This window comes from Pleurodeles waltl, chromosome 10 (assembly GCF_031143425.1).
Source record: "Pleurodeles waltl isolate 20211129_DDA chromosome 10, aPleWal1.hap1.20221129, whole genome shotgun sequence".
NCBI classification, from domain to species: Eukaryota; Metazoa; Chordata; class Amphibia; order Caudata; family Salamandridae; genus Pleurodeles; species Pleurodeles waltl.
This window is the reverse complement of record NC_090449.1, coordinates 1012011745-1012024022: the sequence shown is the minus strand read 5'-3', so window position 1 is coordinate 1012024022 and position 12278 is coordinate 1012011745. Positions and strand designations below refer to the sequence as shown.

General features: G+C 40.2%; 1 protein-coding gene across 2 annotated transcripts in view; it reads left to right on the top strand.

The window, feature by feature from the left end:
- The first annotated feature begins 976 nt into the window (after positions 1-976).
- The window catches only part of DNAJC13 (DnaJ heat shock protein family (Hsp40) member C13), an 876382-nt gene continuing 865080 nt past the window's right edge, over positions 977-12278 (top strand). Inside the window, exon 1 of one of the 2 annotated variants that reach the window (XM_069211911.1) lies at positions 977-1148. The gene's annotated coding sequence lies outside the window, so the exon portion shown is untranslated. The remainder of the gene's footprint in view (positions 1149-12278) is intronic. The other variant, XM_069211910.1, reaches the window with a different exon arrangement.

Sequence of the window (12278 nt, the reverse complement as noted above, 5' to 3'; positions counted from 1 at the left end):
CAAGTGTCACGCATCTCACATTAGAATAACGCATTTCTGGTCATTTTCACTCATTATTGCAATGCTCAAGATTTTCATGCAAGTCCTGAAGTGTGGTAAAACCTTCTTGTGCCAGTTTCTCACTTTGGAAGGTAAGCTCCAAGTAGTGTTTATAAAAGGCTACAAGTGGCATTGGTGTACAACGGGAGGTATAGGATTCTCAATATATAACAATATTTATATGGTTCCCTCTTCTTCATCGCTTGATTTTGCTTGTAAGAAACTGTCACTCATAGTCATTGAAATGTCACTCATAATTACACTGAAATTACGAAAGTGTCACACATAGTAATACGAAACCTTGGCAGCTATGTAACATAGAACACATATTTATTAAATGACTAGTGAGATATCTATTGTATAAATCGTAAAGATGCACTACATATGGTGAAAATACCATATTACAACGTGGCCGCCCTGTTGAGCACTAACATCTATGGACCCAAAGAAATAGGAAGGAATCTGTACATACACATTATCTGAGACGAAAATATCAAGGAAAACACAAAGTATTTAAAAAGTAAAGGTACAGAAGAACACGGTTTCACATATTAAGCTACAATAGATGTTGCAGGGGTGGGGGGGTGTTTTTATCTCAGAGGTAGAATGCTGTCAGAGCTGCTGCTACATTATGAAAAGTATTTCACGTGTTAAGCAATATTAACTTTGTCTCTTGCGTCTTGAAATTGGAACACGCTCTGTTTAAAGATGGCCGCCCTTTTACTGCTTCCCGGAGGGGGGGAGGGGAGGCGAAAGAGAGAGAGAGAGAGAGAGAGAGAGTTGGACTTTCGCTTTTCGTTTGTTCTCGTTTCTCCAAACACTTCGCCCCGCTCCCTCTCTCTCTTTTCAGACTAAATAGAAGTACGCATGCGTGGAGTTGACGGGATGCGGAAGGATCTGACACAGGGTGGCGCTGTCAGCTGACTCTCTAGTCGGCGCCTGCGCAGTGCAGTCTGTGTGGCACAGCGAAGATGGCAGCCTCCAGCGCTCTCTTGTGAGGGCCGGACAGGGCGAGAGCTGGGAGGGGCTCCGGGGAGAGGCTCCGACCGTGTTCCCCGCAGCTAGCAACGGGGACACGGGAACCGTCAGTTCCAGCGCTGTCCTGACAGGTAAATAGACTGTCGGTGTGTGGGGGAGGAGGACTGGCACTGGCAGCCTTAGCATTGCTTGACAGATACTTGCTTTACCAGGGTAGGGATGGGTGGTAGTTGGACTATACCAACCAGAGTTCTCTAGGAAGGTGTACGAGCCACTGAGGCTGGCCCCAGATCGAGACCAATAGAAACGCTTGACTACAGTCACCGTTATGTGAAATTAGGCTGGAGGTGACTTAGAGAGAACTATCAGGGAGAACATATATGGAACTCTCCTTCTGTAAGAGAGAGCACCGTGGTTTTAGAATTAAATGATGCTTGTCGAACTAGTCCCAAGTTACAAAACAACTTAATTAAATTGCATTTAATTATAGAATTGCACTTCTTTGTTTTTTCTGTGCGTAATGTCGTTTATTTGCCTAGAAGTTGTCTTGTTTGGGATGTCAGAAATTAAGTAGTTTGAATGAGGCGGAGAACTATGGCCCCAAAAGCAAGGTACTGCAAGAATTGTCTGAACCGTGGTTCGGAGAGGGGGGAACGCTGAGGTTTGAAGGTAAAAAGGTGTAGGTGAGTGTACGTTAGTAGCACTGAACTACATGTGGTATAGGGTTTTGCAAGAACGAGTCCATGTTACGCACCTTTATACAGGGTTTTAAGTCGGGGTGGGGGAGGGTGGGTCTCTGAAAGGGGACAGGCCTTTAAATTTAAGGCAGAGAGACTTTAAAACACAAACTACGTTTCTGTGGTCCCACAACGTGTCACACCAGCCGTAGTTTGGTGCCTGTTCTTGCTTTTTGTTGTTGCATCCAGATTTACAACACAACAGCTGACATACACCTAAAACCAGATACGGCTTCTGCTTTGTTAGCTGTTTTAGATTTATGAGTAAGAACAACGATTTTGGTGTAAATTAGTCATATTGAAAATGTTTAAATTCTGAAATTGTGAGAGTCTGACTTAAACATTTCTGAGCCCTGAGAAAGGGGTAGTGGTGTACAGTGTCTCAATCACTCTTATTCTCTGTACCTGTTTTTCTCTCTGTAGCTCGCCCCTTTTCCTGTCTTACACCTCCTATCTTTCCTCCTAAGCAACTTCTTTTCGGTCTCTTATAAATGCAGTCTCATCACCACCCCAAATACATTACAACTTGTAAGCGCTGCATTTTCTTTTACTTTAACCTTGTCACTATTTTGACAGCTGTGTACCTCCATCACACACATCTGCACAGAATGACAATTGAAACTGGAACACGTGACCATTCCTCTATACGCTAAGCAAAGAGGGCAAGGATTGGATGACCATATATTTTTAACACCTTTTTGACCCACAGAAAGGTGTTGTGTGAAACTTGCACTGCATTCAACTTCTGACCCACAGCTCTCAATCATGGGCAGTTGAAAACACCTTGAGCTCAGTTCAGAGTATGCACTACAAAAGAGTAATATGGTACATAAAAACAGCTACAGAAAAACAACGTCCTGGAGACAATTAACGCTTTAATGGGATGCACAATTAAGTATAACATGAAATATGAGCAAGAACTAAATTACCGACATGGATTACTTTATTTTTTTTTCAGTCGTTATTAAGAAATTGATCAGTATATTAAGCCTCTGAAGCTAAGGACGGTAATAGACGGCCGATAGGGACTCACTTCTTCAAAGCGTGTTTTTAATTACTACCCTGTCTGAGACCAGGAGGAACCCGGCCCGATTGGAGCCCTGCCTTTATAGGTATATGCCACACAAGACAACTCAGTGAGTCTTTGGATAAGAACACATTGTTGAGAGATCATATTTTATCAGCAGGGTGCCCTTCACCAACAAGTGGAAGAAGCTCATGTTTTTCTTTATAACCGGTCAATACATAATCCATTTGGGGGGAGATGGCATCTAGGCAAACGCAGCGGCGCTTTGTAACTACCTTGTTGTGTGCTCTGTATAGCAGATTGTGGTCAGGCTTCCATGTAATGGGCTAGCTAGACCCAGGAAGATTTATGAGTTTACAAACGCCCCAGACCAGATAAGTTGTGCCTGGCATTATTTTCATTTTGGTTCCCAGTTGAGAGTTTGTTAGATGTTGTGTGTAGACTTTTTTGGCTACATTAATACACCTTATTTTACATGCTGTACGAGCACTTGGTGAATACCGGTGGAAAGTGCCCATGCAAAAGCCAGAGCTAGTATTGTTTGTACTCTGCTCTTAGTGGGATTACTGTACTGCTGAAACGTCTTCAAATACTGTTTCTCCCAGTGTTGCTATTGATGTTTGGGTGTAACTGACCCAGTTAATAAACATCAGTTTATCTCGGTGAACTGTGCCGGGAACATTGCAGGCATCATAATATATATCCGATGAAAATAGTTGTTGAAGTTCTTCACTCGCTTACTTAGAACATTTCCCTCACCATGGCTAAATAACCAATAATGATGTGAGAGATTCACACCTTGTTCCTACCCCTGATAAATCAAACCTGATACAAATGTTGGATTTTATGGAACGTTTTACACTGGGTGAAACCAGTCTTTGATTGAATGGTACATTCAGGTTTTCACCATGGCCCTCATAAAATCTTGGTATACACTAGACCCATCATCAGCATGCCTTTTTGTGGCTAAGTTGGTTTTGACCTAGTTGGTTTTATATATTCTTCTTAAAACGAATTGCAATCTGGAGACTAGCAATTGTAGTTATTATGTGTTCCATTGCAAATAAAGTGGTGCAGTCCTGAGACCAGCTCTAAGTGCTAGGAAAATAATGTATCTGGGGAGAGTGAAAGACTAAGTGACTTGGTGACTAGCAAGAGCTGATTCTGTGTGCGCATACGAGAATGGCAGATGGAGTGGCAAAGTGTGTGGTTGGCCAACCGTGGGTGTGGGGTTGGCTCAACCAGAAAGTACAGGGCTTTAAGTGGGCTTGGTCCTGCCCGTGCTCAGCACCAGCAGTTCTTAAGAGAGGGGGCTGAGACGGATTGCTATCGGGCTCTCAATTATTGCCCTCACTCTGAGTGAGAAACAATTTAAACTCGGCAGCAGTAGCAACCTTCACTGCCTTTGATGTAAGGACAAAAAAGACTTGTTATAGTTATTTCAGTCTCATAATTTCAAAACTTAGGCATTCTTAGTATTGTATACAACGAAGCCATTGTTGAACTTGTTTATCTTATGCAACTAAAAACCATTGGCAGAGCCAATAGTCCTGGTTTGTTTCAGGTGTAATATCAGTTGTTTTATTACATATCTGGATGCAATGACAGAAAGAAGCAGCAAAATACCAGTAGGAGGCACACTATGCTATGCACAGATTTTTAGCTTATGTGTTTTAAGCCACGCCCTTAACTATACATGCCATGCCCCTTCGAGAGACCCTCAGTTTTTTCATCCCACTTAAATCCTTGAGAAGGTATGTGTAAGAGAGGCAAGGTGGATGCAGTGACAAAAAGGGTGGGACCGGACAACCTGGAATTAAGGAATGAAGGTTCGCCAGGGTAGGGGCTTGAGGGCATTCAACAGTGTTTTTTAAAGGAATCACAGTGTTTGAGTGGTACAGTGTTTAAATATCCTGTTTTATACGTTTCCCAGATTCCCTGTCAGTGCTTAAATGCGAAAGAAACATCTCATAAGAACCATAACCTAAAATAAGAACCCCCACCAAGGAAAAACATAAAGTATTTCTAGACTCTCAAGAGTTCCTTCAGTAGAAGGTCTGAACAGACTGTATATCGCAAAATATAGTAATATTTTTTCTTTGTATACTGCTGTTTTTTCTATATATGGATTGGCAGTTCTAGAAAAAGAGGTAGGGCAGCTTAAAAGGGAGAGCTTTGGGAACTTCCCTGACTTGGGTAACGTGGTGTTTACTTTGTAAAGAGGTTTGCTGCCATATTGGTATAAACCAAAATTCCTAATATTACTCATAGGATTATTGTAATTTATTTGTTTTTTCTTTTATTGCACCTTTAATTCTTTTTACGCGATAGAACTATAAAAGGTATTAAAGGCAAGTGGAGAATGGTGAGCAGAGTTGTTTATTGTGTTGTGGGTGGGTAGGGCAAGGGTAAATGAAAAGTTATAAAATTAAAACATTTTGAAGCTCTGGTGAAAAGAAGAACCCGTGGGAGAAAGACTAATGCTGAGCTAGTGATGATTCCAAAAAAGAGAAGCAAGAAAAGCAGCAAAATGAGGCTTTATTGGTAGGAGTTGTTGCTGCAGAACCAAGATTACAATGAAGGAATTGTGCGGCATGAAAAATATAATATAGATCAAGGTCTAGGTGAGGTTTAAAGTGATACAGAGATGCTTGGAACGTATTATTTGAGAGTTTGGTGGCCACTGTTGAAATAACACATCTCGTGAACAAAATGTTTAATAGATCACGTAATTAGATCATCACATTCACAGTTTATTTTCAATGGTCCAACACAATATTCAAACCGTTTGTTTTAAATAAGAGCAGTCATCGCCCATTTTGGCTGCTTTTCATCTCTATTGACACTTGTTTTACGTTTTGTCGTCTCAGGCAGAGGTATGTATATCTGAGGCTGGACTCTGCTCTTATCTATCAAAGCTGTTGAGTTAATACAACAATTTCTAACTACTTCACTTTAATATGCGATCCACCTTGAATGTTGGGCTTGCAGTTACATCCCAAACAGCCTCCACCAGCACTTTAATTTGCAGTAACATTTTATTTTTGCCAATTAGGTTTCTGTAATTTCCAGACCAGACATGTATCTGTGTTAGCTGATTTGCTTAGAGCTTGCAATGGTCGTCGCGGAACTGTAGCGTAGGAGTTAATAGTGACTGTGACTCCAAGTATTGTTATTGTGCTACAGGCACAATTCTTGCAAATACGAAATGAGAATTTGGTCAGCTTTATTTCATAGAAGCAACAGGTCATTATGTGATCGTTCTTCTTTTGGTCCTGAATATTTACTTCAGTAATAATAGCAGTAGAATGCACGTTCAGTTCGATTCTTAAAGTTAAGTCCGAGTGAACCGTGATTTGGCCATTTTGTTGGAATTGCTGGTTTAGCAAATCCAGAGTTCCTGGAGGGTTTGTGGGCATCTTCTAGCTGTAGTTTGTGAATACCCACAAATTCACAATTTTATGAGTATTCATCGGCACTTAATCACTCTGGAAACACAGGCAGGTTCAAGAACAGAATGCAGGAAAACTGCCGAAACGTTTTGGTGCTATAGGGTAAGGAACATTTCTAACGTGAGAAATATTTTCCAAATCGAAGAACAGGAATGACTGTTTAATGAGGTAGTGCACAGCTGTGTTTCATTTAAACATGTAAAGTTGTACAACAGTTAAACTTTGCATGTGGCAACGTTTACTTGTAGCAGGACTTGGAGGACTGGGAACGTTTGTAATGCAGGCCAGCCAGAAAGAAATTACTGAATGAAAAATGCCCAATTTCCTAGTTCCACTTAACACTTCATATTTATTTATGACAATAATATTGTTGTTCGTGATATCCTTTGAGAGTTTGTGAGCACTGTGACTTTTGTGCATATGCGAAAGTAAGACTCCACTACTATAATACGAAAATGTGGTTCTTCTAGTTCTGTTAAACTGCTCACATTAAATCCAGAGGTGGAATTTTGACATATATATTATAATTCTTTTTATTAAGCATCAAAAGGTCATACAGCAGGACTACAAAAATGTATGTTCATATATAGTTTGGCAATCGTCATCATGTCACACAATTTCTCAAAGGAGGTACAAGTGGTTCTTTTACGGCACACGTAGGAATGGAATGCTCCAACTTGAAATTAGTGTGCCAGACCTATCCATTGCTCCCTGAGTCACTCCATAACCTTAACCCCTGTATTTCTCCCATGCACTCCACACCTTTTTCCATTTTTGTGGGCAGCTCCTACCCTCATATGGCACTTGTTCCACCGTCTGGCACCAATTCAAATTCTGATTCCCAGTCTGCCGTTGCTGTAGCAGTTGATTTGCCCTAGGCTTTGGCTATGTTACGCTTAGCAATCCCACGGCCAATCGCAACCGAATCCCCTGATATCGTGGCAGTACTGTTCACACTCCCCTCCCCCCAAAAATAATGCCCAGCAGCAACCACTTGGTATCTAAAGGAACCCTCACCTTGGAGACAGAGGACATTGGGATCTAAAGGAACCCTCTCCTTGGAGACAGAGGACATTGGTATCTAAAGGAACCCTCACCTTGGAGACACAGGACATCACTTGAGCAAGTTTGAACCAATAAGTTTGCATGAGTGGACACTCCAACAGTATGTGAATGAATGAGCCCTCCCCATTACAGCCTCTCTGGCTCAGTGGCGTGGCTGCCATGCCGATTTTGTGTAGTAGCTTTGGAGTGTTATATGATCTATGCAAAATTTTGAGTTGCACCAGTCAAAAACAAGTTCGTATTGCTAACATGCTGAGGGCACGGAGGCCCCCCCCCTCCATTCAGCTCGCACAGGACTCATACATCTTCCTCTCATGCTGCCTTTAGGTGACCCACTGTGTAGGGTGCGTTGTTGACCAATTTTTTATATAATATGGAAATCCCCTTTTCAAGGAGAGGTTTAATCGGTATCTGGTCTTCTAATGAATAGGCTTCGGATATCTCGTCTTCTGTCTTTAAATGTTCCCTGTTCTCTCCATATGTCGACCAAGCCCACAGCAGCTGCAAAGTGATGCAGCCGTCCACTTCCACCGTGTGCCCCACAGTCCTTTGTTCTGTCTAGCTCGGCACTCATAATTGAGTTCATGTCCCCTCCCAGTATCAAAGTACCTGAGGGCAAACGTAGTAATAGATCACCCACTTCTGGGAGAGTTGTCTCATGAAGATGTGGCGGGACATACACGAAGCAGAGATTAAGTGAACTGGGACCATAATTATCATATGAACTATAATAACAGCTATGCATCAGTGCCGCATAAACTTATAAGCTTGTTCTTTGCAATAAAGTAAGACCGCAAATATAGAAATATTGTACCCACCCACAACAATGTGACTGCATACGTGCTGGAGGCTGGTGTAATATTTCGGTAAGGCAACTGATCAGGCAGGGTGGTTTATGAGAGATAGTAAGTACCTTCATTAAGAGCTTAAAAGAAGACAGCAGTCAGACTAGGGGTGCTGAGCGGAGTGGATGTCTGTTACAAGAACTTATGACTTTCCCTCAGGGAGACCGTTTTAATACAAGTCTCTTCTCACTATCAAATGGTCTACTGCCCCTACTGAGGTAAAATATAAAATACTTCTAGTTAAAACACATCTGGTGGCTTCCCATTCACAGTTTCATGAATTGCAGAATTGCCACCGTGAAAGTGGTGAGGAAATAATTTTTGGGGGCGTTACTGTGTTATATAAAGTATGGTACTTTAAGTTAAGTTACAGGCAAATGTGTCAACTAATTGGTACTATTATAAATTGATGGACTCTAATGTGCTTAAAGCAAAGTACAGCCTGTTTCCCAGCAATGCGCAATTTGCTTCAAACCGCAGATTTCTATATGTGGTGTACAGATAACTGCAGCTACGTGATTGATTTAATAAGTTTAAACACGTTCAAATTTCTTCTTATTAGCTCCGTCCTTAATTTGAATCCAAAACTATCAGTGTCGAATTCAAAGAGAGGATTAAAAACCTACTTCGTTCAGTTACAATTTAGACAAACTATATATATTATTATAATATTATTTTTTAATCTAGCATTTTGCAGTGTACCGTTTTTATTATTTTAAAAATATGTAGTTCTGCTCTGGGCATGTTTCTGTGTTTAACAAAACTGTAAAATAAACTTCTCGAAAAACAATTCTCATTTTTACTTCCCATTAACACCCTCTTTTTAACGACAGAAGAAGTGCTTCCTTATCTATGTGTTGCACTCGTCAAAAGTTTTCACACTTGCCAGGAAGAAATAAACCCTCTTGTCCCCATCTACTTGCATTGAATTGTTCACGGTCTTTCAACAAATATCTCACTTTTTTTGTGAAAAAAAACAAAAATAAATACGTAAAAAAAAAAATCATTAATTCCTTCCCTCAGGGTTGAAACAGGGCACCTGAGTGAATAAAACATACTTTGTGATGATTATAAAGTACAAGTGCTGTCTTTTGTTGGTGTGACTTAGACAACTATAGCACTTGCTAGACTCGTACTTAAGATGGTCAGTCTTTGAGCACGTCACTCTGTGAAATTCATGTCAGTCCTTACTGTTTTATCTCATGTGATTCCATTAGTAACGGTGTAATGGATTCATCAACATTTACCAACCTTGATTTACTTATTTTAAATTTATGAGAATTGCCCAGTCAGCCTATGCCCTTGGAGCCACACGTTCCAAAAGCAACTACCGCCTTAGCTTTCTTTGGTGTTTTATTGACTGTTGGTAAACGTTTGCCCAATATACAAGGACTAATATTTATTTATAAATTAGATTTTTAGATGAGCTGTTAAGTAATAAGTAATGCACATTAGGAAAATTTGTACCGTTATCCTGGTGAGACAAAGAAAGCCATAGATGCGTGTTTTAGTGGTACTGATCATATATTCAGACTTTCTCCTGTTTACTTTTGGTTATGTTTATATCTTCCAATTAAAAAGGGGTGCTCGCAAACATTTTTTCAAAGGCCACAGAGTTTGACCTGTGATGTGACCGAGGGCTGCATTGATGCCAGCAGGGTGGTCGGCCGGTGGGGGCAGTAAGGTCGATACCGGGAAAGCAAAGCATGTACATCTAGTGGCTGAATTACGCAATGTGAAACAAGAAAACCTGGGATTAATCCCAGCTTCCCCACCTTACCAAATAGTGTCATCCTAGGCAATTGATGTATTTCACTTTCCCCCACCTTTTTCTTCATTATCCATTATACGAGAACCTCGAAATACACGACTTCAGAATTTGTGCTGTACAAAACCTTCTCCTGTGTTTGATTTAGTAAACTGTAAAGTTGTTCATGTATAATAGGAACCTAGGCCACCTTAAGAGTGCACATAACAAATGACTTCCCTCTTACGTCACTACTGTCATTATCATCAGTGTGGGGGGGAATATTTCTAAATTAATAATTGAAAGCTATCAGTTTAAATAAACACTTCTCAATGCACTGATATATTATAAGGTGAAATTGTTCTGCATGTTAATGAAGTACACTTTTTGCATTTTGAAAGGACCGTGTCATATATTTTCATTTTTGCTGCAAGATGGCTTTGAAATGAAGGTGTACCAAAAGTTAAGCGGTGCAGAACAACCTAATTAATTCCTTTCCTTACGTTCAATGACCTCTTAAATAAAGGTTTCCTTGTTTATATAACATCTTTTTAATGTTGGTGCTGAATCGAGTGAATATTATCCCAGTCCTGCTGATGAACAGGGGGCTGCATGCTGCCTGCGGAACGTTTTGAGTATGATTGCATTATAGTGTTTTTTACGTTTCCGCATGAAGCACCGGAATGTTCCATGCAACTGATGTATTAACTCTACAACTTAACTATGCAGCTTTTAGGAACCGAGGGCCAGATGTATCAAAGGGTTTTTTCCATTCTGTGTCAATGGGAAAATGTGTTCGTACATATGGCCCCAAATGTTTTGTCACTTTTTTGTTCAGAATTAATTGTCTTATAACTCCTTTGGAAATATGTTTGCTAAATTTGATCCATCATTAACTACGTAATTGGCAATCTAGTCTTCTCACTTCATCCACCATTCTGTTTGTCTCAAAACAGATCTATATTTTTGTGTAACTCAACTGATCAACAAACTTTATCTGTCTTAATGTTGAAGCAATAAACGCACATGATAAAAACACCAATACAAAAAAAACAAAGGTCTAAAAACTATGCAGTTGACAAAAATGTCACAACTAAAAACAAATCTCATAAGTTGTTCATCAAGATAAATAAAAAACTGAAAAATCAAATCACAAAATAATTTGCACGGTCCAATATGTTTCTGATCACCAGGGCACAACAAACAAAATTACCACAGCAACACACAGTTCCATACTACTTAGTTGTTGCAAAAAGACTAAAGCCTACTTATGTGACCTAAATTTAGATGAACTCAAAATTGGAACCAAGTAATGTATTTATCCAGAAATGTAAAACCCAAAGAAAAGAGTAAAGGGCAGTGTACTTTTGGAGGAGACATTACCACATGGGCACTTAGCCAAAGTTGAGCTTCAATCAGCCTTCTTAAGGAATGGTCTAAAGTGTAACATGGTGAACGAAATCTTGTGAGAGAAACCCTACAATTCCCATTAAACACCAAGCTCAAATAAAACTCACTGGCCTCCCTGGAAGATCAGGATTGACATTGTCCTAAAGTGGAACTGGAAGCCCTGAATCATCCCATTATTGATGGAAAACGAAAAGGGGTGGGGGAGGCACATTAGTCTGGGGCAAGAGGCAAACCCTGAGAGTGGCTTTGTGATGGACCTAGCTGACCCTTGTGATATAACAAGGTGGTCCATGGGCAATCAACGAGGCCTTAGGGTTTTGTCTTGGAACATTGCCAGTATTCACCTTAAATTACTAAATCCAGAAAGGCTCGTCACTATTAACAATGCTAACATTGTTTTTTGCAAGAAACTCGGTCCATTGATGATTTTTGTTTTAATATTTTTCACACTATGCAGTGCAGCTCTTCCATCTCGACCAGGTAGAGCTAAGGGGGAGCTTAGCCATCCTGCTCTTCATAAAGCAAATAGGTCACTCTACTAGAGTAATCCATTTTATGTCCAATTTTCAATTGATTTATTGCATACTCCCTACTCATTTAATGTTATTTTGGTTAACTTGTATAATAATATCTTTGATGCATTGTGTCACAACTGTAATTGATGGCCTAGATGAGAATCTGATGAACTTTCAAGATAGCCACAAAAAGGAGCCCTTAATAGTTTGGGGATTTTAATATGACATTGTGTGGAAATAGTGAATCCTCTACCTGCAGAATAGGAGTGCAGGAGGGGTCAGGCGATTTACACTTCCAGCACACTCCTCTTGGGGAAGCACTAAATAGAGTCTTAGTATATAAAAACTTGTAATTTGCTAAAAAGTTCAGGGCAGATAAGGCACCACTTCCTCCTACTTATATTGTGTTCAATACTGGTAGTGAGATTGACTTTATGTTACTGTCCTCGGATCTAACTGTATT